Here is a 26,946-nt window from a genome sequence, read left to right as displayed (position 1 = left end):
CAGTTATCGTCACAGCTACATCCGTCCTAGCTACTGATCACAGCTACTGCAGGAGAGATTCAGTGGTGCCACATCATTGACTTTTTGAGCACTGTGTGTGCAGAACTGTGATACCCGTAATCAAAACGTGGGCATGAGACCTAATACTGAAGGAAGTATATTCATCTCAACTAAAGAATCCTTGGAGACACAGCAATAACCAGACAAGCCCTAAGGAAGTATTAGAGCCTATGTCTATAAAATAAGATTATGTTTTGAAAGATGCTGAGCATCAACTCTGAATAAAATCAGTAAGAACAATGCAGAGGAAGTACTGTAAATCTAAGAGCATTGGAAGTATGAAAGAAACTGTATTATGAAATTAAAAACAGTGAGATGTATATAACTACATTCCAGTAGACTGGATTATTAACCAATGTGAGCACTGGTACTTAGAGGCTTGGGGAGGAGAAGGTGGGTAGATCATCAGAAGAGCTGTAAATGCCAAGAGAAAAGACTAAAACATTACAATACTGTAATATCCTCATGTGGGGTCAGATAAAAGAGCAAAACTTTAGAATGGGAATTGTCATCTGTATATCTGCTTCTGTATGTGGAAATCTAATGGATTCTGAAAGACTTCTTAATGTGCACTTTTTAAGGAGATTCTTTACCTCCTACTTTTTCCCACTAATAATAATAATAGAAATTTTCTTGCTGAGATGTAAGGTGCTACAAATGCTGTGATTTAATTTTTTTTTTCTCATTAGGAAGCACAAAAAGGTCTATAGTGTATTTTCAGAGAACAGCTGGGTCTTTATAGTATGTTTTCTTACTGTTAACTTTACTAAATCATGAGGGATGTAACCATAACCATTAACCTGATTTTAGCCAAATTAAAGCTAATTTACTCTTCATCTCTACCCGAACAAATGCACTCATCAGTCATCTTCATGATTTCGCAGAATCCTGAGATTTCAGGCAATTCTCATGTATTGTATAACCATCTGCACATCTTAATGCCAGCCATCTTTTGGCAGTGTCGTCTGCCTAAAAGGAAAAACTGTTCAAAGCTGTTGCAGGAAAGGATGGAGTTGAGTTTTCTCCCTTCTAAGGCAAAACTTGCCCTTCTTCCTTCTTAGCACAAGTCTGTAACTATTTCAATCTCACAAAGTCTGCCTTTCAAGAGATGCTTTCAAATTAGAGAGGTGGTACTTGAAAACTGAAGCCAATGTTTTTTCTACCATCTACACTACGTAAGGTGTATTAAGACATTTGTTAAATGGTAAAAACAAGAACACTTTATTGAAGACTATTGATGATTACTTGCTTTCTGAAACACTGATATATTTTTGTGATATTCGTGTACAGCATTACTTGAATCTGAAGTTTGTGTCTTCTATGGCAGATGTTTCTGCCAGGCCTTTAGACCTTACCTAGTCTAGTTGTTCTTTGAGAAGGCAGAGCCTGTGCTGTTGGACAAATACTAACTGAACCAGGCCTACGCCTTGCTTAGCACTCGAGAAGCGTGGGCTCTCATTTTGCAAGATTTAGTCCTACTCTAAATCCAATCTTATCCTTAGCATAAACTGGTATCTGTCTTAAAAAGAGTGGTAGCTCAATTCCCTCTGCTTCCTCAAGCCCTCATTTTATCCCTGTGAGCTTTTCAAGAGTCACCATTAATTTCAGCTTTCCAACTATCCATTCCCAGCTTTAAACCAGCCTAACCTCTCCTCTGGATTGTTGCCAGAGGCTCTGTACCTGCTTTAGCAGGAATAGTAACTCCTTTACGGTTTCTTCTATATGTCTTCATTTTGAGTTGTTCACAATCCATGACTTGTTTCACCTCTAGAGTTTCTCTTTCCCTGACCAGTCACAGCCTAAGCTGTACCCATGAGTCTCATACCTGCTTTAGAAGGAGTGACATTACATTCCTTTCTGTTTCTTCAAGCTCTTGTTTTAGCCGTGTGGGCATGTCAAGATCTATCACTCAGCTGCATATGCTCTCCTTTTTCAAGTGCTATCCTTAACCTAAATCCCATCTTTCAGCAATGCAGTGGGATTTGACGTACCTTACAGCCAGTGGCAGCATGTTTATACCTCTGTCCCTCAGTCCTCACATCACCCTGAAGGCTCTCAACCCGCAGCATTCATCTCATTCCTGCTTCTCTACTTCCCTGAAAGCTAACTCTAAATGTAGTCGTAGGGCTAGTTAGTACTTGCCTTAACTGGAGTGACAGCTCATTTAGCCCTGCTTCCTTCAACTCTCGTTTTGGGAGCATCTGCGGAACTGAAGGTAGTGCTGACTCTTGAAGGGCTCATAGGGCTGAGGTGAGTGCTATGGACAGGAGGGGAAGATACAGTCTGGTTTGCAGGATTTGGGAGAGGGTAAAATGCGTGCTGGATTTTTGAAGACCTACAGGGCTAAAATGGGGCAGGTGTAAGTCATATGTCCGGTATAGCTTCTAACCTTGTTAATACATTTTTATCATCCTTTTACCTGTGGTCTCGCTTGTCTCTAGTGATCTAACGCCCACTTCAGCTTCATAGGCTCTCCTTTCTTGAGCAGTCCCTAACTACAGTCTAAGCCACAACTGTTGGGCTGTTATTTGTCTTCCCATGCTAGAAACTCTTTTAAAGATCTAGTGCTAAAGATTATTTTCCCCTCATCCCTGAATATATCCTTAGCCATATGACTCGTACTTTCCATTTAAATTATAAATCATTAACTTGTGCTTTCACCATAAATGTATCAGATGGAAGAAAGCTATATCTCTTAGTCAGGTTGGAAATGGGATTAGAGTTACATTTTGGAATATTGTTCTCTGGAAGATGTCCAGCTGCAGCAATGAGTCTAGATTAAACATACTCCAAATTCCTATACAAAGATAGTTTTTTTCTCATTTATCATTGCTAGCATCAATCATCATCTTAGGTCTTTAGCCCTTGCTTTCCTGATCGCTGTTCATAGTTTGGTCTGAGCCTTATTCCAAGTAATAAACCTAGCCCAGTGTTACCAACCTGAATCTCTAGGTAGCCAGCCAAGTAATTTTTGTCCCAAATAGAGGATTAATCCAATAATAATTGTAGGTTTATTTTGCTCACCTAAATCCCATCTTTCAGCAATGCAGTGGGATTTGACGTACCTTACAGCCAGTGGCAGCATGTTTATACCTCTGTCCCTCAGTCCTCACGTCACCCTGAAGGCTCTCAACCTGCAGCATTCATCTCATTCCTGCTTCTCTACTTCCCTGAAAGCTAACTCTAAATGTAGTCGTAGGGCTAGTTACTACTTGCCTTAACTGGAGTGACAGCTCATTTAGCCCTGCTTCCTTCAACTCTCGTTCACTGGTGAGGCCACACCTTGAATACTGTGTTCAGTTTTGGGCCCCTCACTACAAGAAGGACGTTGAGGTGCTGGAGCGTGTCCAGAGAAGGGCAATGAGGCTCGTGAGGGGTCTGGAGAGCAGGTCTTCTGAGGAGCGGCTGAGGGAACTGGGGTTGTTTAGCCTGGAGAAAAGGAGGCTGAGGGGAGACCTCATCGCTCTCTACAACTCCCTGAAAGGAGGTTGTAGCGAGGTGGGTGTTGGTCTCTTCTCCCAGGTAACTAGCGATAGGATGAGAGGAAATGGCCTCAAGTTGTGCCAGGGGAGGTTTAGATTGGATGTGAGGAAAAATTTCTTTACTGGAAGAGTGGTGAAACATTGGAACAGGCTGCCCAGGGAAGTGGTTGAGTCACCATCCCTGGAGGTATTTAAAAGACGAGTAGATGAGGCACTTAGGGACATGGTTTAGTGGGCATGGTGGTGTTGGGTTGACGGTTGGACTTGATGATCTTAGAGGTCTCTTCCAACCTTAATGATTCTATGATTCTAATACTACTCTTTTTAGCTAGACATTTCCTTGACTGTAGTGAGGCTTTTTCTTCCTTCTAGCATGGAAGGGGGGGATTCCATCATCTATGATTTACAGCCCCTCCTATGCTGATCCATAACCGTAGTACTAATTAGTCCAGCTGCTCCTGTCCTCTTCCTAACCTTGAGGCAGTTGTGTATGGAGTACTGAATTTAGTTCTTCATTATGTTTTCTGGAACTCAAACCTTCTCCTTGACTATCTAGCCTAGCAATATATAACTGTTACTTTCTACGCTGCCTTTACTTTGGTAAATAAATAAATTGAGTTTATAACTAAGCGGTACAAATCATAACTAAAATTTTAATTGAAAAGCATGCAGAAATAATGTATGTACATAAACAACTCAATATTCGTATACCCATTTTTATGCTTGGAGGTTACTCTCTCTTTTACAGAAAGCTATCATATATACTAATAGGACTAATAAAAAGAAATTCTTTTTTGTGTGTAGCCTATCCCTGTGCATTACATTACATTTTCAGAGCATAAGGAAAAAGGCTCAAACCCTCCACCCCCTCCCTTCCCTTAGGGCTAGATTTTTCCAAGAAGCTCCTCTCTTTAGGAGGAGCACAGGGAGTACTTTGTGTGCTGTGGTCTCTTGAAAAATATGTCAACCTGCTATGATCTCTACATGGCAGCTGATCTCTTCGAAAATCTGGCTTTCATCCAAGTGAGCCAGCATATGTGTATGTAGTACAGCCTTCCTCAGTGGACACATGATGAGCTTATTAAAAAAGCTGTATACATAACGTGATTTTTCATATAGATTGAATCCAGTCTAAGCACATTTTCACTGACGCATTCAAAAATGCATCCCTTCTCAAGAAAGGATGTTTCTAGGCAGCTGCTCAAGTATGTTTCTTCAACCATTTGAATGGTAGAATTTTTAAAATATTTAACCCTTTTGATGATGAAATGTTTTTATAAAATATATTCCATCTTGCAAGAACTAAGATTGCTAATTTTGCAAAGGACTCGCTGTGAATTAAGTGCAATATCCTACCCATAAATAGTAGAATTTAGCTGGGAAGGTTAATGTTCTCAGAGTAGATTGGGAGCAGAAAACCCAGATTAGAATTAATCTATAAACACAGTTTGTAAATACAACTTCTGTAATGGAAAATCAGTTTTCAGATCTTGAATTTTCAGACTGAATGAGATCTTAGCATACTTTAATGACCTACTGTTAGATTAGATTAGTTTTATGAAGAGATTTCAGTAAATGCTCTATATCAAGCAGGCATACACTAGGCTAACTGCATACACATGCTTATTGTCAACTTTTAACTCTTTTCTAAAGGGGATGGTGAGAAGCGTAAAGGAAGACTGTCAATACCTAAGTTTCCTGGAGTGCTACAGATGTTCTGAGTGCTAAGGCCTTGCCAGCGTCCTGCTGCCTTAAAAGATCACCAGGCTGGTGGCTGAAGACAATGATGTTCAGTGGTGTTAAGCTAAGGAGTTGCACCCAGAAGCTGTGAATCCCTGGAAGACTTTCTGCTACAAGGATCCTGTGCTATCCTGGGGTAAATTAGAGATAACATAGCAAATTCCATGATACAGTTTACTGCAGGTAAAGAAGGTCCTTCCCTCGGATTGAGATTGACATGCAACTACAAATATATCTTGCCTGTTTATTGGTAAATCATAAAGGGCACGGACCTAAAGAGCTTTGATTATAGTCAAGAAGAAAACCTCACTCTTAGCCAAATTATACTGCAGCTTTTGGATTTATAGCTTTATGGCATACTTGTGGTTTTGAATCTGTTACTGTGCTTTTAGTTTGAGGAGTTTTGAACACAGACAGATGTTTTGTTGCCTGCCAGTAGGAAAGAGAAGAGCCTTTTGTAAAAGCAGCAGTTTTAGTGAGAATTCCATGGCTAAGGTTTGTACTAGTCTGGCCTTTCTTTAAACTGTATGCAGCGGTCTTTTTTTATTTTTTATGAGATGAAAAGGATTGATAACTTTGCTTAGCCTTGCTCCATGCTTTGTGATTTACCTTAATAAAATACCATTTTGCCTTGGAATTTCTGCTGACAGTGCTGTAAGACTTGTACCCCAAAATGTGTTTGTCAGTATGTGTCACATCTCTCCTTATCTAGCATGGTCTATCTGCCTATTTATGTAACCACCTGTATCATCAAATGCTTATCAGCACAGGAATTCTGGAAGATGCTCTGTCACAGAGATATCAGTGCAAGAATCCCGTGTTTCTCATCTTGTTTCTGTAATGATGCTGCACACCTGTGTCAGGTGGTACCATACAGCTGTGAGTGCTAAGGATCTCGTAATTAGGTGAGGCTGTGCTTCCAAGGATAATTAAGAGAGAGCACAGGACTGTGAACACTCAACATTTGATTTCTGATTTGCTTCATTTCCCTTTCTATCTGTCTGATGAGAGAGCTCGCAGTAGCAGGGAGATGCTACAGTGAATGAGCTATATAAATTTCTCAGGGAGCCTTGAGGTTAGGGAAATGCAAAGGTGGTAACTTCAGCACTTTTTCTCTAAAAATAAATTTCTGTGAGTACTCACTCTATTTGTCTGTCCTATATAAAGTGAAAGACTGTCCTTTATGCAAACAATTGGAAAGGAGAGAATTACAAACCAAATAATGGTGCGTGTAAGGCACGCTTGACTGGTCAAGAGGTAGAATAGGATACAGCAGCATGTATATGTCAACAAAAGGGTGTAAAAATGTAGAATTCTGTAGTGGAAAGAAGTCTGAATACAGCTGGCTGTCTGTAAAACTCGTCATGAATAGTGGGAAGTATATGATCCAAGCAGGCGGTGAGTAAAAGAACCTGAGTGACAATTCCGCTCTTGAGTTCGTAGTGGATCAAAGCCCTGCTCGATGGTAGAGGCACTGTAAGCATTCGCTAAGCTGCTTCAATGTGGGGTTTTTTCTGTTACTTTCTCTTGCATATGTTTTGTCAGCTTGCGGGATCAAGGGGAAAAGAATAATTAGATATCTTTTTCAGTAAGATATCTTTATGATTGTGTATGTTGGGGTTTTGTGTGTTTTTTTTTTTTTTAAACTCTATTCTGTTTTCTCTTATTACCATTTATGCTTAATATCTGATCTCTTAGTCTTCTTTGATGATTAAGCAAAACAGGTATTGAACGTGTTTGGGGTTTTTGCATTTGTTATTTGCCTTATTGGGGAAGTCCTGGACTTGCATTTTTCTAGGTCTTGGTTTTTATGTTTCTTATTGCTGTTTGTGTCTTTTTGCTAATCCATTTCACACTGCAACCCCTGATTCTGGCATTACATGCTGATGTTTTTCTCCTGTGTTTGTTAGCATTGCACTTCATTTAATGCATCTGTGAGTTTGACCTATAGCTCTCTTGTTGCTGTTCAGCTTCTCTCACTTCTAATTTTCCTCAGAATCATGGGCTCTGTCTCTCATGATCTCATTCAAAACACCTTCACGCATTTATATTCTCAAATGCTTTGTTAGTCAGGCCCAAAATAACTGTCTATTCCAGCTTTTTGTTTCTGTCTCCTGAAACAAAACTTTTTCTCAGCACACTTCATAGATTTTTTTTGTTTAGCCTGTGCCCAGAAACATGTTTAGGATGCAGGGACTTATCATCAACGGTTGTGAATCTCTTAAAGCCACTTTCCCAGTCCTACCACACAAGTAGTACAGGGCTCTAAAGCTAATCTTGGAAACATCACAAAGAACCTGTTCATCTGCTACACAATTACAAAGAAGAACTGGTATCTAGGGCTTTCATATATTTTGATGATTTTTTTGGTTTCCTTTTATTACTGTCAGCTGAGATAGATTAGGACAGGCTGAAATTAGTCCAAACTTACCCCAGGCTTGCTACTTGCGTGCTGTTTGCTCACAGCAGCACACCAGAGTCCTGCAGCTCACCATCTTCATCTCTGTAATACTGTAGCATTCTGCCTGAAATGAGTATGTAGAAGAAAGACAGCAGGAAAATGAGGGTAAGGGACACAAGGAAGTAAAAATGTGTGCAGATGCCTGGGAATAGACAGTAAACTTTAACTGGAGAAACTTGAAGCAATTTCTCCAAGAAAAAACTAGTTCAATTTTTACCTAGTATGTTGTAAATGTGTGAGTGATACTTGATAGGGAAGTGGGGGAAGACAGAGAATCTCTTTAACTGTATGCTTTGCCAAAACAAATCTGCTTTTTGTAGATTAGGAGGGCATTGAAAATATGATTATATGTACTGTGGGCTCCGGTAGGTTTCCTGAGCTTGGCTGAGGAAGAAAGTAGAATCCTCCTGAGATTCTGGAAGACTAAAATAGAGAATTGCTGATACAACATAAATATTTGCTTCAAAGAATTGCTGATGGACTGTGAAAGGATGGATTTCGGATCACAGGAAGTTTGCCCCATGCGTGCTAAAGTTAGATTACTGTCCCGGTTGTTTGTTAGTTGTAGTATACTACATATTGGAGCAGCCTTTCTTGCCTGTATTTTCCCTTCTTTAAAATAAAGATTGGCAATAGTTGTTACAGTGAATGGTCTGTTAAAAGGAAGCTTGTGAACTGACACCAGTAGTGAAGCTGTATTGGTAAACAAACCACCCAAGTTGTTATGCTTCAGACTAACTTCTGTTTTGAGGAGCCGATTGTCTCTGTAGCATTGAACTACTTTCTTGTGGTTCTTATGGCTTTACTTGCTATGATACGACTTTGATACACTTGTTAGGAGAAGCATATAGAGGTCAGTTGTCTCCTTGGAAACCAGAAGATAAAATTGCTCTAGTTGTATCTGTTGCCTGTATTTTGATATAAATAATTTTTTGTTTCCCAAAGGATAGCTACCTAGGCACTGAGGCATTAACCATTTTGTAATGATTTTCTGTCTTCTGCTAAGGCAAGAGAGTCTTACAGTGGAAGAACAATAACAGCACTCTTAATTGACCAGCTCAGATACGCTATTTGCCTCAAGCATCTTGCATTCTAATTAGAAATCAAAGCATTACAAAGTGTTACCTTCGCCTCTTACTCCTGACAGTTTGTGGAGTTTCTCTGCCTTTCGTCCAGCCTTCTTTTCAGTGCAAGGTTGTTTCTATGCAAATATTTTAAATAAAAGCCGTGTAGAATATGTTCTTTCTATAAAACTTAGACCGCTAATGGTAAAGAGCTCATTTATAATATATGTCACTGAGGTAGTTGTTATTCCCATGGAGATACTAATGCTGCACTACAAGGAGAATGAATGTGGGAAGGTGCTAAGAGTCTGATAACTGTAGGTCAGAAACACTTTAGCAGATGTAAAAGAAGAGCTATGTTCTCTTTAAAAGATAGATACGGTGTGACAGGTGATTTTTACTAATAGTGGTGAGCCTACTTGGGTTTGATCTATATCACAACTATTGACCTTATGACTTGTTTTTAGGCATTAGAAAGTTGATAGTGTAATAGGAACTTTCTCCAGTATAATATGTACGTATACATGCATTGTAATACATGTACTCTAAGATAATAAAATTGTTCCTGCAATGCAGAAAAATTCATTATTTCATCCTTTGGTCTATCTTTGATTCCTCTCCAGATGCCACCTATGACGTGTTACATAGGTAACAGCAAAGACTCGAGCTTCTTAACTCCTAACGTCCTTTATACCATCCTTTGCTTATAGAGGGAAACCACAAGGTTTGCTTCAGTGCTAGACTTTTAAGAGAACTAGAACAAATCCACTTCCAAGACTGAACAGAGCAGTGTATTGGTATGGGTTTTGACTTGTGAAAATTCCAGGTGAACAAAAATCTAATACCGATTTAAGTTGATCAGAGGAATCACATGCTAAGACAGTCTGAAAGTCCTCTGGTTGAACAAACTAGCACCGAGCGGGTGTATCTCTGTGGAGGAGGATGCATTTCATTTTTTCTTCGAACAAATTGCTAAACGTTTTCTACAGAAATAGTTTCATTGCCAGGAGTGTGTCGCACCGTTCTAGAACAGCAGCTATGTTTATGCTGTCCCGCGTGCCTCTAGAGCTGACTTTATTTATCATAGAATAGTTTGGGTTGGAAGGGACCTCTAAAGGTCATCTAGTCCAACCCCCCTGCCATGGGCAGGGACATCTTCAACTAGAGCAGGTTGCTCAGAGCCCCGTCCAACCTGACCTTGAATGTTTCCAGGGATGGGGCATCCACCACCTCTCTGGGCAACCTGGGCCAGTGTTTCACCACCCTCAGCATAACAAATTTCTTCCTTCTATCTAGTCTATATCTACCTCCCTTTAGTTTAAAGCCATTCTCCCTTGTCCTGTCGCAACAGGCCCTGCTAAAGAGTTTGCCGCCATCTTTTTTATAAGCCCCCTTTAAGTACTGATAAATTTCACACATTGCATTTTATTGTGGGCTAAGGCTGTCCAGCTGGCAGATCATTTCTCTAGTACTATTAACAATTTTGTGATTACTATAGCATGACAATCCACATTGCCTCTTGTGGAAAATGCAGTCTCCAAGGCTGCTATGTTCTGTTAAATTTCCAAGCTACTAAAAAATTAGGAAGAATTCCTCTGCTGGTAAAATGTGCATTTCCTTTCCACTCCTTGTTGTGTGCCCTAGTTTTTATTGGGCTCTTGGAAGCTGTTGGTGATGATGGAGTTGGAACACACTGCTTCCAGCAGCATTCTGACTCTTTCCCGATTCCCCCCCCCCCCCCCCCCCCCCCCCCCCCCCCCCCCGGTCAGCAGACTTTCTCCTATCACCATGCCAACCAACTGCAGTTCGTTATCAAAGGTCTTGTGACTGTGTCCACTGAATGATGATTTTGGAAGTTTAGATTTTGCATTGTTGGGTTTTGCGTTGAGCAGGTTGCTGTAGAGCTACAAAACGGTTTGACTGAAAACAATCGGCGGACCTGAAAGTGAAGTTGGGTGTTTGGGCGAGTTGTGTTAGGTGGCAAGAAATTGTAGTGGCATTGGAATAGTTTGCATACATGTTGTTTCTGTGACTTTCCGCTCAGGACCTGATTTCTGGTTACTTTCATGTTCATATGTCCTGATAAACAGTGTGTGGATCCTAGCTTGCAGTGCTAGATTGGTACTCCTGAAGGGAAGCTTATTGTAATCTGAAATAAAAATATGAAGTAAACTACTTGCTAAGGGGTTTCTAGGTGTTCAAATTAAGTTATCCATAGAGAAATGGACACCAGTCCCTATTAGCATTTAATGTTCCGCAGTATTTTTCTGCGGTTAACCATTAGTAACTTTGAAAGTGACAGGAATGTGCATGATGACCAAATTGTGCAAAGTGGTAGTCTTCTATCACTCATATGAAAAAGTTACTACTGTTTCTTTTTCCTGACTGATAATATAACAAGGAATAACAAATTGTGTAGCACTAAATGTAGAAAAAGAGATGCCTGTCTAAAACATTTCTTAATTTTTATTCTTTTAGCCTCGTATTACTAGGATTTTTTTTAGGGGTGTCTGACATTAAAACCTGCCTGTTTGCAGTGTACTTCGATGTTTTACTGGGTTTTGTACTAGACCCTGTAAATGTTTGTCTGGGAATCTTGGAATTTTTTTTTTTTCATTAAAACAAGGCTGCTGGAAACACAACCACAGGGGAACCTTAGGTATAAGGTAGCAGTCCTGGTAATAGTGTCAGTGTTTAGCTTAATTTCTTTAGCTAAAAAAAAAAAAAAAAAAGCCCTAAGAGTCTAAGGGAGTCTGGAGGTACTGAGTGTTTTGGAGTAATTTAACAGATTTAACAGTTTTAGTATGACAGAGAACCATCTCAAGAAAGTAAAATGATCCTGCATTATGAGTGATTGCAGAAGATATCTACAAATGTTACTCACTGTCTATATTGCAGTTCCCATTCATTTAAAGTTTTTCTGACTCTCTATCACAAGCTTGTAACAGTCACCAAAGCAAAAAACAGTTCAATGGGCAAAGCAGTTAATCTCTGTTCAAGAGCTAACACAGCTTAATGTTTGTAATATAAATTGCAAACTTAGTATTATATTGTAATGCAGCTAGCTAGCAGTAAGTCAAAAATGCAAAACACAATTCACCGTTTCAGAGACTTGCGTTCTCTTAAATGTAAGGTTGATATGGCTGCTGTGGTACAAAGAAAATATCAAATACATCACTATGTAAATCTCAGTTTGAAACACGTAGATTTTACTTTCAGTGAATTAATGACAAGTATAGTAGTATATTAGATGAGCAAAACTGAAATAATGAACAGAAGTATCCAGATCAGAATTCTTTCATTTCTGGATAACTAATCATAGCGTACATTTCTGATGAAGCTTTGTTAAGCATCTTCCGTTGGCTAATTTGTTTAACGTGGTAATATAAAGCCCAGTTATGTATGGTAAACTTGTATGAAAATTAATAGGTAGACCGTCATTAGACCTTAGCTTATTCCATACCTTATTAGTATCAGAAACTATCTAGAAGCAGAAAAATAGGACGTATATTTGAAAGTCAAAGTTGCTTTCCAAAGACACCTGAATTCCTACCAGAAAAGGTATTGTCATGTCTTTGGATGAAAACTAACAAAACTTGAGAAGCTTATTTTTATTAACTGAGTCATCAGTAAATAGAAAATGTTAGGAGCAAGTGCCATAGTTGTCTAGAGATGCTTACTTTTGTGTCCTTGCAGCCAATGCAGTGTTAAGGGTCTATATAGCTTGGTGAATGATGCCTCTGTGGGTTTTTGCCGGTCTCATAAACTAGCCTTTGAACTTGATTGAGTGACTTGCCGGGCAAATATGTCCATGTTACCTGCAGACATGACAAAACTTTGAGTTTCTTGATGCTTATTTTATTCACGGGACAGTAATAGAATGGAAACCCTTAATTTGGATATATTGTGTCAGTGGCAATGATACTGAAACCTAGCAGAACTGGTTTGTAGCAGGGACTGTTTAGTTTATATCTTCTAGCTGTTTCATAACCATTGGTATCTGTAGAACGATAGATCATATTTTGGTGCTCATCTCTGAGGAAATGTCATGGAGATGTTTGCAAAAGGAACAAATCCAAAGGCAGCCAATTGCACAGCCGAAGGAAAAGGCTATGGAAGCTTATGAAGACAATGCAATAATAAGCAAAAGTCTGCATGTAAATAGTGTATGGTCCAAATGAAGCTGAAGTTGCCATAGATGAAGTCTTATGTGCAGAATTTACAGGGCCCAGGGTAGAGTCTTATCTTTTTAGGCCTATCTGGAAAGGAAGAACAAAAGCCCAAACCTTTTTTTTTTTGCAAGTATTTTGTGAAAAGTAGGAGTTTCTCTACAAACTACTATAAAGGCACTTACATGCCTCTATTAATTAGATTTTTCTCTATGGAAATTGGAGAAGACTGTTGCACGAAGTGGAGATGAGAGAATTTTTTTTTCTTTAAAAAGCACACAGCATTGACTTGTTGCTGCCCTTTCTGAATCAGATGTATAACTCCATGTAATTTAATTCAGCTCCCATGGAAATCAATTGTGAATTGTCTCACCCTTTCCCAGTTACTACTAAAGCATTTTAATGGTTCAGGATTGATCTAACGAGCCCTCCCTGGAATAACTAATATCAAAGTGGTTTGGTAAAGACTAATTTTCTGACTAATACTGTCAGGTTTTTAGACCTATTAGGAATAATCATCAAAGCCTAACGGGTTTACTAAGGGAAGCTGAGGTTGCGTAACAAAGCCTTGCTGGCTGTGGGTGGTCTGATGTTCCTTCATTTCCAGATAAAACCCTACTTCACCTGTGTGCATCTAAGATTTTTACCCACTTTCAGATTGTGTCTATGGCACTGGTATGAGTATTTAACAGCAGAAAGAAAGCAGAATTAATAATAGAATTAAAAAATGTTACATAATAGAAATGTATTTAAATGATCGTTTGAATTTCAGCTGAAGATAAAGTTTGTGCAATATAGCTCTACTTTCATTAAGGTAATATTTGAAGTTAGCATTTTATTACTCATGGTAGATCTTTGCTTCGTGGAGGATCTCTACAGTTAGATGTATTTTAATGAATATGTTTTTCTTTGGTATGCACGGTTATATTAGTAACTAACTGCAGCTTTGCTTAAAATATTTTTATCCCACCCAGAGGGAACTGGGAGAAGATGATGGAAAATAAAAGCAAAAGTTTTGTTCTAATAACAATGCTTAGTTTTCCTAAGAGTTTATAAAAAACCTGGAACTTTTAAACTATTTACTGCATAATACTGTGAATTACTGACATGAGTCAAAGTTATATGAAGCTACTTATCAGCAAGGTGGCATTTTCAATATGAAACTTTTTTAATTGGGATGCTTCAGATGTTTTATTAGATTAACCTAACACTTAGGTTTTGAGAGCTTTTGCAAATACTATCTCAAAAAAGCTTTTCCAGGAGACTGCAAGTGAGCTTACTTTCCAAAATGCTCGAGGTGAATACAGTTTAAGTTAATTAAATGGAAAATTTGATGCAGAACTTCTGTGTTTCCTGTGTAATAGATATAAATGTGTAGGAAGGGCAGATTGGGAAGCCCTTGTTCTGTGGAAAGGTTTTTACTCTGTATAAAACTCAGTGACTTTGCTAAACTATTCATAGATTAGAGCTCCTGAGCATATGGGTATTTTTATCTGGCCCTAAGGGATATGTATGAAGTTTTAATAGTGTCTGAAAGAGATGCATTTGTTTTATTTCAGCCATCACCTGTTATTTAGTTTGCATCAGTTGATGCTTGTATTGTCTGTTAAATCCTAAGCTGACCAGTTCTGAAACTTTTATTTTTTAAAACAATGTGTTTATATAAATAATACATTGTTAGGTCACTGTGAAAGCGGAACTCTTATCGGGGTGCTTTTTCAAAGAAAGCAACTAATTTCATAATTCTTGCAGTTTATTTGTTGTTGCTGCTATAGTGCCAGGAGAAGATATGTAACAGTTGGTAAATTATCCTATTGACCTGTCCTGGTTTTACAGAAACCGAAGGAGAGACAATTTGTCAAGCATACTCAGTGCAGTGCACTGAGGCTAAAGAAGAATGCTGAAGTTTTGCGATTTCTTGGAGACATTATATTGACCTTGCTTGTTGGTTTAAAAAGAAAAGTAAGGATGGTATGTTTGCTGCGTTGGGCTATTGAGGCTGTTTGCTAGAATCTGTTTTTGGGCAATGACAAAAGGGCTAGATTAAGTTGCAACGCAAGAGGCAACGGAAGTGCTGATTCTACTTGTATAAGGATTTTTGCAGGGAAGAGATACAACAGATGTGTTCAAGAGGATGTTGGGAAACAGCCAGTGCGTTATAACATATCATCCAGCTGCTTCTTTTGCCTTGCCACGTGGAAATAAACGTGGTAACAATTGCTATTATTTTTGCCATGTAACTCCAATCTCCTGGGGTAAGTATGCTTGTGACTTTCTATAATTTACCATGACTAGTCAGAAATCACTAGATAAGAAATGTTATTTGGATTTTACTTAGACCAAATCTAAGTAGTGCATTCCTGGAGTATCATAGAAGACATCTAGTAGCTCTCTTATACGCATATAAACCAACATCCAATGAACATAAATATGAAAAGTAATCAAATATTAGAGCCTTTGCTGAAGAGTCAGGGAAAAGAACTTAAATAATTGGATAATTTCCTGTAATTATCTTTTTTGATGAATAAAAAAGGACCTTGTCATGGTTTAACTCCAGCTGGTATCCAAGCACCACACAACTGCTTGCTCACCCCCGCCCGGTGGGATGGGGGAGAGAATCGGAAGGGCAAAAGTAAGAAAACTCGTGGGTAGAGATAAGAACAGTTTAATAATTGAAATGAAATAAAATAATAATAAAAAATTGTAATGAAAAGGAGAACAACAAAAAAGAGAGAGAGGAACAAAACCCAGGAAAAACAAGTGGTGCAACAGCTCACCACCTACTGACCGATGCCCAGCTAGTCCTGGAGCAGTGACCACTGGTCCCTGGCCAGCTCCCCCCAGTTTATATACTGAGCATGACATCATATGCTATGGAATATCCCTTTGGCCAGTTTGGGTCAGCTCTCCTGGCTGTGCTCCCTCCCAGCTTCTTGTGCACCTCCTTGCTGGCAGAGCATGGGAAGCTGAAAAGTCCTTGACTTAGTATAAGCACTGCTTAGCAACAACTAAAACATCAGTGTGTTATCACATTATTCTCATGCTAAATCCAAAACACAGCACTATGCCAGCTACTAAGAGGAAAATTAACTCTATCCCAGCTGGAACCAGGACAGACCTTCATTACTTTAAGGTATGCTGTATATCAAAATGAAACCTTCCTATGCATGCAGTTGGATGCACGCAGTTGGATGCAATATGCAGTAAATTGGTAGTAAGAGCTGAGAGTCGTCACATTAAAATGCTGCTCTCCATTACAAGGAAGTTAGTCTCTTTTTTTTTTCTTTAAGGCAACTTCTGAGCCAAACAGAAATGGCTGCTCTCAGACATTCAGAAAGCGGGATTTAAGAAATAGCCTATGATAGCTATGTTGGCTTCAAAGTACAGGAAGTCCTTGGAAAAATTTCTTCTTACCTAATTCTCTTTGGAGCTGTTGGCAGCAGCTGTGTGGGATACAAGTTCTAAAACTCTACTGGAAGATAAGTAGTCAGATGCTAGAGTTTTTGCTTTATAGAGTTGTTTCTTTATATTGCTATCAGTTCTATCCTTTGCAAACAGTACTGCAACATATTGAATCACAGAATGAGAAGAAAGGCGAGGGTCCTTAAGAGTTAGTTTCTAAGTGTGTCAGGTTTTTTGAATAAAGCAATGCTGTGCTGGACACTACTGTTATGTATTTTAAGAGCATACATAATCTGAGTGCATGTGAGCAAGAAATTGTATTGACATTAAAATTAAAAAAAAGCACAACTTTTGGACCCTAGCTACAGACTTTCTATCTCTATATAGAGTACTTTATTAAGGGCTGGATGGAGCCTTTTGACTTCATTGCAATTTGAAATATTTTTCCCCTCAAGAGGTCTGAGAGGAGGTTGTTCCTCCAGGACACAAACTTTTCTTTCCTCTTTGTCCTCTAGAGCTCCTGTGTTAAGAGTGTCTTTGCTGCGAAATAAAAGGGGAACTTCCAAAGTGCTGCAAAATTTATCCTGTGTGCTTAGCCGTGTTTTCTCTCATTCCTCACCACCTCCTCAGCAAAGGTAGTCATGTAGCCCCTGCTCTCCACATAGGCACTCAGAGTCAAGCAAGTCCTGAGCATCATATTTCTCAAAATGCTCATCTTAAGGTGTGGCATGATGAAAAGTGATCTCTGCATGCTTTTTCCTTGCTCAAGTCTAATTGTGAGATCCAGCACATCGGAGTTACGATACTGAAGACATGATGCTACTAGTAATTGAACTGGAGGCTTAAAATTGGGGAGTAAGTAGCACAAATAATCTGTTTCTGGTTTTGTGATTAAGACCATGTGGGAGAGGAGTAGAGTTCTCTTAAGCTGTGGGACTAGAAGAGTGCTGCTCAACAGGTATCAACCGTGCCCAGAGCAGAGTTGACAAAGATTGCTCTCCCCTTGCACCTGCATGGGAGAAGTGGCTAAGACTTTCACGTTTGGGTCTCTGTAGGTTGGGGGAAGCTTGTTGGGTGCAGGCTGGTTTAGAAACTGAATTTCTCTTCTGATAGCTGGTTTGACTAGACTTAATACCTGTAATGCTGTTTATCTTCTGCATGAGGCTATGCTAAAATTGAACTATATAGACATGCAGTGTTAATGTGGAACATAACCAAGCCTGTTAGAGTTCAAGGAGCATCTGGACGATACTCTTAGTCATGTGGTTTAGTTTTAGGTAGTCCTGTGAGGAGCAGGGAGTTGGACTTGATCATCCTTACAGGTCCTTTCCAACTTGAGATATTCTATGATTCTGTGATAACTTCTGTTTGTAGTCTTTTTTCTGTTTGGCAATGCTGTTTTTCCTGGGGCTTTGATATGAAGTTCCTGGGCAGTACTGTTACAACAAAGGTTTGGAGCTTTTGAGGTAGTTTTGTTTTGGTTTTCCTTTAAAATAGTTAATTAAATTTGGGATTTACTGTTGCAGGATGCAATAGAGGGCAAAACTAAGAGTTCTGCTCTGCTATCAAAGTTCAGAAAGGAATTTGATATATTTGTGGAGAAGAAAAACAGAGCCAGAGTGTCTAGTAGCCCAGCCATCTGAGGTTCAAGAGGCTTCCAAACAGCAGATTCCCATAAGCAAGTAGGATACGCAAGAAGACCTACTTTGTTTCTTGTACTTTTTTTTTCCCCCAAAGATGCTCTTGGTCTTTGTCAGAGAGCAGTTGATGAAAATAGCTATACCTCTGTGCTGAGACATTGATCTGTTCCTACGTCCAGTCTCAGCTGGGCTCTCAGGGTAGGTCTGAATTTCCCCTTTCCAGCAGCAAATTTGAGACCTGAATCTACTGGATTTAGATGCGGAAGGTGTGACAAGAAAAGGATGGTGGGGGCGAGGAAATAATGGTCATTGGCACCCTTTGTGCCACGCCTTCCAAGGCTGTCCTCTCTAGATGAAGCCATCTATCTGGCAGGCTCCAGACATTCTGCATCCTGCCATCTGCCACAACTGATAAAGTTAGAACGGTTTGTCCATTGATATATCTTATTTTGAAACATACTGATGTGTTTACGAGATAATTTGCATAAAATGACATCTGTGTACAAAACTTGGTAGCTCTGAGCCAGATGCTTTTCAAAATTATTTACATAATATTTGCTGAATAATTTTGGCAAGGGAAATTCTGTATGACCTGTTTGTAAATAACTCATGACAGTGCTTCTCATTGAAAATTTGAACTATCTGGGTTAGAAAGAAGTAAAATCATTTATTGTTCCTCCTTGATAGGATAATGCATAACTCTTAACAATGGCAAACATGAGGTAGTATTGCTCGATTGCTACCATTTTAAGACTGCTGCTTGCAAATATGCACAGCATTTCCGTATTGTTGGCGGTTAATTCATGATTCCGCACCCCCTGCTTTCAAAAATGCAGTAATCCTAATGTTAATAATTCATCTTATGAAAGAACACTGAAATAGCTATGGAAACACTTCTTGCAACGTGTACTGCCTTTGTAATTTTATTATCATCCTGAATATAAATACCTATATTATTTCTGAGCAAATATAATTAGAAGTATGTAATGGAGTCTTGTTAGGAAAAAAATGTGCTGCTTTTCTTCTCCTATTCTACATTGTCAGCCTCTTTCTCTTCTTACCCCACACTTCTGAAACTACTTTGTCTTCCTATGCTGCATGTGCAAGAAAGATTTAGGAAATCTTTGCCTTTGAGGCTGACTCGCACAGGATCCTTTAGTGTCCATCTTTAGCGTTCAGAGATGACTACCTTCTGGACCATCAAAAGCCATCAAAACATGCTTCCAGGTGAGCAATGCTATGTCATCTGGCTAGGAATAATTTAGTGATCTGTATTTTCTGTACATCTTTCCTTGGCTTGTATGCAGCCTACTTTTAGCACTGGAAATAGTGAAGACACTTGGGCCCATGTGTCTGTAAAATGTCAGTTTGCAGGAAAAAAAAAATGTTGTTATGGTCAGCAAATACTAAGTAGTGTTAAAAACCCGTGTTCTAAGCTGCTTCTGTCTTAAGGTAGTAAAACATCCTCTGAGGCATGTGTGAATTCCCACTTAGGTTGGATAACTATTGTGAAAACTATAATTGTATTTCAAACCACTTTGAATCAGTGATGTTAGTAAGAACATAAAAGCTGCTACCAACATTAACACAGGCAGGAATTTCAACAGGGGAGATGAGAGAATAATGCACAGAGCATCTTGTTCCAATCCTTGATTCTGGTTCTCTCAAAACTTATAAAGGCATCTGTTTAAATGCTGGATAGAGATGAATGCTTCGGAAATGCTCTTTTCTTTGTTTTCAAGACACTATCATCCTAAATTTCCTGGACACGTGTTCTGTTTGTCCTGATGGCAGAATTTCAGAGAATGAATAACTGAATCTGTTGCTAAAGACTGTGCCCAAGGGGAAAATGCTGCTCAATCTTTTGTCTATTGGAATTTATTAATTTCCTTCCATATATTTTTATTAATTGCTGATATTAATTACAACCTGTAGCTGTATTTTTAAATGATACACTTTTGAAGGTTTAGCAACAATTTGTTTGTAATGTAGTAAAACTGTAGGATCCTAAATTTTCTTTCTGTTGTGCAACTGCATCTTGGGCTGTATTAAAAAAAGTGAAGCCAGCACTCTTCCCACCCGTCCCCTCTGTTCAGTGCTTGTAAGACATGTGGAGTACTGTATTCAGTCATGGGATGAGGAGGGGGCTGGAGCCCAGGCACACGAGGGGAGGTGGAGGGCAGTCCCTGTGCCCAAGGAGCAGCAGAAGGGCACAGGGGAGCGATCCCCAGGAAAAGGGGGCCTCAGCTTCCCCGTTCCTCCCCCTTCTCCCACATGAGGCCACCTTTCAGGCCACAGGCCCCCAACTCCCAGAACAGCCATATTTGGCCACGTGCATTGCCATCACAGTGGCTTCCTGGTGTCATGCGCTACCTCGCTGCTGTTTGTTCCGGACCCTATAGATACAGGGACCCTGGCAGCTGGCCCACAATTCGTTGAGCTTCGAGGCCCCTGGATTCCAGTGATGATTGGAAGAAAGGGGTCCCACAGGAGCAAGGCGAGTGGCTGCCCATGTTTGTGTGGGAAGGCAGAGGGGTGGCTTCAGGATAGGCGGAGGAAGAGGAGGCAGCGTCAGAGGGGGGCACCATCAGCCGCACGGTAGCAATGGGCATCACTCGTGGCTGATGGTGTGGAGCCCATGGAGGAGGATCTACCAGCAGACCAAGAAGAACCAATGGAAGTGGATCCACCTCCAGCATGGCTCCCCTGGCACCACTACACTGTGCCAGGGCTCCCCTCCATGATGCCATCAACACGGCGTTGCAGGAGCACCCGGCCAGCACCCTACCATTGGCCTAGCCTCCTCACCTGGCATTAGCTGGGAGGCACAGCCTCTGTGCCTGGCCATCCTGCAGGCTCACCCGTTCCATCTCCTGGCATCAACCATTATTTTGTTGATTGCCCTGGGTGGTGTGAGCCCTTCTTTCCCCTCCCCCAGCCCCACCCCTCCTGAAGGGTTGCCATCTCCTCTGCTCTGAGCCCCAAGAAAAGGGGATGAGATGACCTGGCTTCCGCCAGGCTGCTGCGCCATGGTGATGGGAGTTGTTCCTCAGAGGGCCACCGAGGTCCCTGGGGCCTGGAGGTGGGGTTTCTTCAGTCTGAGGATGAGAGGGTTGCCCGATGGGTGGTTGAAGATGAAGCCAGACCCTCTGCAGCAGCGCATGAAGAATAGCAACAGATCAAGCAAAGAAGTTAGAGAGACAGCTGTTCCTTTGGAGAAGCAGAAGACTGCAGTTCTGCCAGGAAGCAGTGCTGGCCTTCAGTGTGAAGGTCCCTTCTAGCTGCTTCATGAGGAGTTCTTTTCAAGGTTGGGCAATAAACAATTTAAAAAACCCCAAAACAATAAACCAAGGAAATAACAGTAAAAATGCTTTCCTTCTCTCTTATTTGCTACTTTGGCGACTGCACCTGGACCTCTCTGTCCCCTCCTGGTCTCCCCAATCCAGGAAAGACACTGATGCATGGGGTGGGGGCCCAGCCTTCGAGATGGTGAGGTGCCAGGGCACACGAGGGCAACCTGAGGGAACTGTCTCTGGTCGTGAGGGTGGTGAGACACTGGAGCAGGTGTAGAGCCCAGAGAAGGTGTGGAGCCCCATCCCTGGGAGTGTTAAAGGTCAGGTTGGCTGGGAGTTTGAGCAAGCTGATCTAGTGAAAGATACCTGTCATCCTCACCTCTGTGCCTGGGAAGATCATGGAACAGATCCTCCTGGAAGCTATGCTAAGGCACGTGGAGGACAGGGAGGTGATTTGAGACAGCCAGCATGGCTTCCCCAAGGGCAAGTCTTGCCTGACCAACCTAGTGGCCTTCTATGATGGAGTGACTACATCAGTGGACAAAGGAAAAGCTGCACATGTCGTCTATCTGGACTTCTGTAAGGCCTTTGACGTGGTCCCCCCCAACATCCTTCTCTCTAAACTGGAAAGAGATGGATTTGATGGGTGGACTGTTTGGTGGGTGAGGAACTGGTTAGGCGGTTGCATCCAGAGGGTAGTGGTCAATGGCTCAATGTCCAGATGGAGGTTGGTGACGAGTGGTGTCCCGCAGGGGTCCGTATTGGGACCGGTACTGTTTAATATCTTAATCAATGACATAGAGGGTGGGATCAAGTGCACCCTCAGCAAAGTTGCAGGTGACACCAAGCTGAGTGGTGCGGTTGACATGCCTGAGCGATGGGATTCCATTCAGAGGGACCTGAGAAGGAGAAGTGGGCCCGTGTGAACCTCATGAGGTTCTACAAGGCCAAGTGCAAGGTCCTGCACCTGGGTCGGGGCAACCCCCAGTATCAAGACAGGCTGGGGGATGAAGGGATTGAGAGCAGCCCTGCCAAGGAGGGCTTGGGGTTAGTGATGGATGAAAAGCTGGACATGAGCTGACAATGTGTGCTCGCAGCCCAGAAGGCCATCCATATCCTGGGCTGCATCAAAAGAAGCGTGGCCAGCAGGTTGAGAGAGGTGATTCTGCCCCTCTACTCTCCTCTGGTGAGACCCCACCTGGAGTACTGCATCCAGCTCTGGAGTCCTCAGCATAAGAAAGACATGGACCTGTTGGAGCAGGTCCAGAAGAGGGCCACAGGGGGGTTCCATCCAGGGGGATGGAACACCTCTCCTCTGAAGAAAGGCTGAGAGAGTTGGGGTTGTTCAGCTGGAGAGGAGAAGGCTCTGGGGAGACCTTATTGTGGCCTTTCAATACTTAAAGGGGGTTTATAAGAAAGATGGGGACAAACTTTTTAGCAGGACCTGTTGCGACAGGACAAGGGTTAATGGTTTTAAACTAAAAGGCGGTAGATTCAGACTAGATAGAAGGAAGAAATTTTTGACGCTGAGAGTGGTGAAACACTGGCCCCGGTTGCCCAGAGAGGTGGTGGATGCCCCATCCCTGGAAACATTGAAGGTCAGGTTGGACGGGGCTCTGAGCAACCTGCTGTAGTTGAAGATGTCCCTGCTTATTGCAGGGGGGTTGGACTAGATGACCTTTGGAGGTCCCTTCCACCCCAAACCATTCTATGATTCTATGATAAATGATGGTTCTGTGAGTCTATGATTCTAAAAACTGGCCAGAAAGGTTTTAGCTCTAAAACTTAAATAGAACTCAAAACTCTGCTAACACGGATAGTTGGGATTTGTTGCCATTCTTTCTTGGATGGCATGAAGCAGGACAGCTGGAAGTGGTTTCCAGCTGAGTATTATCCTGTACTTGGGGCATCTCGGAGTGCTTCGAGTCATAGGAGAATGGTCAGGATCATGCTAAGTGTGCACTGTAGTCTGGTAAACTCAACACCTTTGGGACTTTAGTCAGCTGAGCTGGGTCAGACAAGGCCTCATGGCTGGTCTAAATCATTTGGAAGAAATCACAACCCTATTGCAAATCTCTCCTGTGTTTTTTTTTTAGCCTTCTCTTCCATTTACCCAATTCACTGAGGTCACTGCTTAAAAAGCAGATTTGTCTTATTAGAATGAATTAATAATGCAGCTGCTTGTTGCTATGTTTAAAGGAGACTGATTTATAGTAAGAGAAGGATCATCTGATTCTAAACCTGGATAGCTTAAAAACAGATGTGGATGACTGATTCTATTGCAGCAATATAACGTCAAAACATATTAGCTGAAGAAAGGTCAAATAACCTAAAATGTTGACTGCATCTTGTAAAACTGTCTTGGTGAAACTCTGATGGGTTTTTCAGCGCAAGCTTAGTTTAGCTTAATGTTCTGTGCTCTAAAAGGCAAAGATGTTCAAGATGACAAACTTCTCTAATAGCATGTATTGTTGCACTAGCCCTGCCAGGGAGGAGTCGAGCATGGCAAAAATGTTCACCAGCAGTCTTGCAAAAGAATTTTTGCAAACTAGATGTGTAGTCAACATCTAAAGTCTCCCAGAAAGATTATCCACAATAAAACTAATCTCACTAGATTGCTAACAGCTGCTGCTGGAAGATAGGCTTTGGAAGATAGGCCCTTCGAAGAGGGTCTATTGTATTTTGCTAGGTGGCTTAATAAGGCAACCAAAAGAAATCAGAAGAAAGCTGAAATACCATATCAAAGTTTCATAAAGCAAAATGAGGCTATAAAGGAGAGTTTTGAAATATCCTAATTCTTCCAAACCTTCATTTAAGTGCTTGCTAGCTTCTTTGAAAATTCTGGAGCTAGCAAAGGAGACATAGCCATTAAGCTAAGAACAAAGCTGTGTTATTTCAATTCATGTTTCTATAAATAGCATACCCACACTACAGTATACTAAAAGGGTTAGTACTTAAATGACTCACAAGATATTAGTAAATTTACCTTGAGTTGTACTTTTTCAAGACTGCTATATAGTATTAATTATGCAGATACAATAATAATGGTTTATAAGGCAATATATGTTTGCTGATTAGTTATTAAAAAAACCCAGCAGTTTTGGAGAAAATACTGTCTAATAATGAACCAGAACTTTTAGGACATAAATATTCATTTCTTACTGTTGTGTTGTGTTTTTTTTAAAACTCAAGACTGTCTACTAAATGCATGATATCTGTAGAGGCTCAAAGGAAAGTTAAAAGGCTGTGGAAAACTACCCAACTGATGCGAGGTAAATGAAAACAATGTTTTGGAAAATGGGCTATGTTTGGTGGAGAGAGAACTGACCTGGGAGAGACTGGAAATAAGTTTGTTTTAAAATTTCCTGCACATAGCATCTGCTTAAGCACAAAAATTTTCCTTTGTTTAATTTTGCAAGAATTCCTTTAGCTACCCCAGCTCCTGCTCTTAGTAGCCAGCAGTGTTATCTTATCAGAGCTTGGGACTGTTAAATTAATATCCTGTGACAGTATGTATATTTAAAAGGTGGAGTACCTTGTTAACTGGAAATGTTGCTTAGCAGTTTCTCTCAAAGGACAGATTTTGCTTCAAGTTATTGTACAGTTGTAAGAAAGTTAACTGAAAGTTAAGAACTAGCAAGGAGAGTAAATTTTCTAGCTACACTCTAGCGGCTTTTGTGGGTTTTTTATTATTTATACTCCATGAATATTCCAATGCAAGTAAAGCCTGCTTATGAGCATATGGGTGGGAAAGATAGATGTTAGAAGAAAGATTTTATACACTGTCTCATGATTGTAATTATTCAAAGGACAATGTTTTTGCATAGAAGAGGTTTTAATAAAGACTTTAAAACTAAGCCAAAGAATATGCAAAAATTAGCATGGAGGTAACCATCAGATGGCAAACGAATCCTGTCAGCTTCTTTTTTTGTAAAAAAGAATATAAAGAAGTTTGAAATGATCAGGATGTCTGGCCCAACATTTTTCAACAGTACTGTTGACAAAGTGTCCATCAGAAGTGTTTGTTTACTGTGGAAATCCTTTGCAAAAATAAATCATCAAGAAAAACAGATAATGTTTTTGCTGGATATGCTGCAAGTTCACTGTAGCTGTCTTGACATTTAACTCAGGACAGATACAGTTTATCTTATCAGCCACTTCTTTCTTTCTGGGTCAGAGCCCATCATCTGATGTGCAGCCATGCAATTCCTGTAGCACATGATGTGCTCATCAAGGGAGAATGAGCTGTGGGAAATGTCACCCCTCCGAGGTGACTGAGGAAAAGGGAAGCCTGGGGGAGCTGAACCCTTGCTGCTGTAAAGTACTGTTGGGGCATTTCAAATTAGTGATATTCTAGATTTTTAGAACTCCCAAATGATATATCATGTGTAAGTAGAATATCAGTTGTTTTCTATATCCCATTTTGCAATGGTTGTAAGGGCTACAACTGCTGTGACTAATGCCATATGAAATGAACCCATTTTTGGCTTTAAAAATCTCATGACTTTAAACCCATGTTTGAGACTTGACTTGTGCACATCATTGTTTTCAGTCCTGTAAGAGATATAATTGGACTGAAAATACTGCTGTCTGGTGCTGGAGTCCAGACTGATGAATCTTTGTTTGAGTCTCTTTGTTTTACCTGTGTGGTACAGGTTGCAACGTGGAGGTTTAAAATCAAGGACGCTCCAAGTTGCTGGTTTGTTTGTTTGTTTGTTTTTTCCCCGTGGTAAGAAAACCCATTGCAGTATTTCTGAAATCTCCACTGAGTTTTGCATCTCCACAGGATCTTTGTTCTCTGTTCCTGCTGGCCCTGTGGAGCGAGGTGCCTTCTGGGGGGGTTGGTTAGTGCTTCCATGAAAGAAGGAAGCCACTGGCTTAGACAAAAATGAGGCATGTGCATTAAGCTAATCTTTCTAAGAAGTAAAAAACCACATTAAATTCCAGTAAAGTTTGGGGTTTTTTAAGTCATGCTTCTCTCTTTGGGAGATTGATATACACAAATAGAAAAAATATTCTAAGATGCATCATGGTTTTGTACTAGATAAGCAGTTTAGTGCTGTAGGCAAGAATGAATACAGGTAAAATAATTTATGTTTTAATGGTTACTTATTTCCTGTCACTTCTGCCAGGCTGCACTGAAAGTCAAGGAAAACCCTTCAGGTATAAACTTCGGGAAGCAGCTCCTGTCTCGCAGAAAGAGACCTAAGTGGTATCTGACATTGTTCCAAAAGGAAGAAAGAAATTAGCACCAGTGAAATGCTGATTCCATATATCCTCACCACATGGCAGTTTGGGATGTGCAGCTTTTCATAAAGGTTATCCAGAAACATGATCAAATTAGAAAAAGGTGTGTTTCATTTCTGAATGTGTGTACAGTGATTCTGGAAAAAGAAAGGATTTGTGAATTAAGTTTGGCATTATGTGATGACATGTTTCTGGTTGTGAAATCCCTGTGCCTTACATTATAAAAAACAATGGCCAGTTGTAGATTCAAATAAAAACTTTTTTTGACTGTAAATGACAAATATTTTTTCATTTTTTCAGCATCTAATTTTTGTCACACTTGAATTCTACAGGAAGCAAACTTTCAAGGAAAATTACATTTATTTTAGAATCACTAGTTTTTCATTTA

Source organism: Aptenodytes patagonicus, chromosome 7 (assembly GCF_965638725.1).
Source record: "Aptenodytes patagonicus chromosome 7, bAptPat1.pri.cur, whole genome shotgun sequence".
Lineage (NCBI taxonomy): Eukaryota > Metazoa > Chordata > Aves > Sphenisciformes > Spheniscidae > Aptenodytes > Aptenodytes patagonicus.
This window is presented reverse-complemented; position numbering follows the sequence as displayed.